Genomic DNA, 2,784 nt, shown 5'->3' with positions numbered 1-2,784 from the left:
CCATTGAGGAGATTATCACTTCAATGGTGTGCTAATGGCCTGAGATCACAACTCTAACTTACTTCTAAGCTCCCTGAGTTTAACAGTTTACAGAACAGGAAATCTGTTTTCCCAACAATGTTGTTGTTGTTATGTGCCATCAGGTCACTTGCAACTCATAGTGACCTATGTACAAGAGCCCTAAACCCTGCTCTATCCTGTGACAACCTCTTTGTCTCCGACGTAATCCCAGCACCCCAATTACTGAATCAATCTATTTCATGGAGTGTCTTCCTCTCCTGCACTATCCCTCCACTCTCCCAAACATGATGTCCCTCTCCAAGGACTGGTCCCTCCTTACAACATGCCCAAAGTATGTCAGATGAAGCTTCAGAATCCTTGACTCAAAGAAGCAGCCCGGCTTCACCCTCTCCGGGACAAACCTGTTTGTTCTCCTAGCAGTCCATGGTATATTCAACACTCTTCTCCAACACCACAGATCAAAAGCAACAGTACTCTATCATCCCTAGTCACTGTCCAGCTCTCTGATGCATAGCACACAATTGCGAAGACTATAGCCTGGATCAGGTGCACCTTAGTCTCCAGCCTCACGTCGTTGCTCTTCAGTACTCTGGAGAGGTCTCTGATAGCTGACTTTCCCAATGCAATTAGCCTTTTGATTTCCTGGATGCTGGTACCAAGAGTGTTGACTATGGAGCCAAGCAAACTAAAACTGTTAACTATCTCAATCTCTTCACTATCCATACTGATGCTGCCAATTGGCCAAGTGGTGAGAATCTTTGTTTTCTTGATGTTGAGCTTCAGTTCCTAACAATAGTCATGACAATCTCATATTAAATGCCCTTTGACAGGAGGTTCTGGAAGTATTTTTTTCTGCTTGAATTGACACTTTGCTTTCCAGAGATCAAACAAAAGGTTCTTCCCATCAAAATTTTCTTTCATATTTTTACTCCCTCCGGAAACCCTATGAACCTGGAGAAAGGATGAAAGTCACACAAGTGTTGAGGACTTTCGTTCATAGGGTTGCTATGAGTCATCTACAACAGGACGGGCACTTAAGAACATTTATACTCCCTGCTCCCTCCCAGTCAATGTAATACATTTCCATTACTCACCTTTGCCTGCCTGCCCCATTCTTAAAAAAAAAAATCAACTTGTAATTGAAAAATAATGCCCAGACTGAATTAAGATACAACCACTGCCTTAGACTGCAGCTATGTCATGAGCTTTTTTTTTTTTACTTCCTCTAAGTACATTGAGGAAGTACTTGAGGCTTGGTCTAGGGTTTAAGGCAGGCGGTCCTTAATGCCTCAAAGACAGAGGAGAGGAGAAGGCGGCCATGTCCTTCCTGGATGACTCCACCCAGGGTTTCTGTGACTTCTTGCAGCCTGAGCATGGTGGTATGTGTGCACATCACAAGGTTTTGGGACCATGTGCTTTTTTGGGCTTGTGCTCAGATTGGTTTTTTGTCAAACATTCTTCTGGGTGGTATAGCACTGGTCTGCCCATTGCTGTACTCATGGTTGCTGTGATGCTAAACACCATGACACTGATGTGCCAAATGTGATAATGGTTACCCGTGGTGGACAGTGTTTGGTGGAGCCTCCTGATTAAAGCAAGCTTGGAAGCAGGAGTGGCATCCACTTCTGAAATGGCTTGCCTCCAGAAACTCTATGAACAGTGCTCAGGCCTTTCATTCACAGGGTCACTATGAGTCATCTATGACTCGATGGCACCTAACAAAAACAACTAAGAACATTTGTTCTCAGGAATCTAAAAAAAAAAAAAATAACTAATATGCCTGTAACAGTGAGTTGGAGTTTATCAGTGATTGTGAGGATGACACAGGATAGGGAAAGGGTCAGGTCTGCTGTTCATAGGATTGTTCAGAGAGTTCATGTGAGTTGTCGGTTGACAGCACATACTATGAACGGATACCTTAAGATATCTTCCTAATGCAAAAACAAAATTTTAAAAAACCCTTTCTATTTTTCCTTTGTGATGTTTTTCTGGCTTGTTTTCCTTTCCCAAAATGTTATGAGTCATCAATACCAAATATTTCTATATTGCTTTTGCCACCTACATAACTATCATAGGAAAATGTCTACATTTTTGTGGTTTCCCAAGATACAGCAATATCTAGAAGGTTCATCAATATGTGAAGACACTGTCTCCCCAGATTCCCACAAGAACATCTGTACAAATGCAGCACCATAAATTTTAACAAATCTGATAAAAAGCTGTTATTGGAATGAGTGTTGGAATACTAAAATGATTCTCAAAGTTTTTATTTTAAAAATTATTCTTTTCATTCTAAGATATTGTTAGAATAGTATAGCTGTAGATACACACTAGATAACCACAACAAATACCATAAGGAAAACTGCTCTACAGACTTGTTCACTCATTTTCCACAACCATAGAAAACAGGCACAAGTGTTTAGGGTACTTGCAGAAGCAGCCAGGGACTTGGGAGCAGAAGGCATGCAAAAAGCATCAGCAAAGAGCCTGATGCCTAACTTCTACACACAAAGTTCATTCAACATAGTGAAGGGGCAGCAATTGGCAGGAAGAGAGGAGACAGCTGCTGTGGCTGGCCTTTGTCCTCTTAACTTCCCCATATACATGTGTGGGCATTAAATAGACTTTTTGAGCCTTTTATGTCTAAAAAGCCAAAAGTAGCAGCAGCAAATTGGAAGTGGAACAAGGACAGAAGAGAAGAAAAAGGGGATGAAATACAGCGAGATCATGGAGAGGCTGTCTTCTATAGCCACTCTCAAACTG

This window comes from Elephantulus edwardii, unplaced genomic scaffold (genome assembly GCF_000299155.1).
Source record: "Elephantulus edwardii isolate Elephantulus edwardi_28Jun2011 unplaced genomic scaffold, EleEdw1.0 scaffold00028, whole genome shotgun sequence".
NCBI classification, from domain to species: domain Eukaryota; kingdom Metazoa; phylum Chordata; class Mammalia; order Macroscelidea; family Macroscelididae; genus Elephantulus; species Elephantulus edwardii.
The sequence above is the reverse complement of the archived record's forward strand: the minus strand, read 5'-3'. Positions refer to the sequence as shown.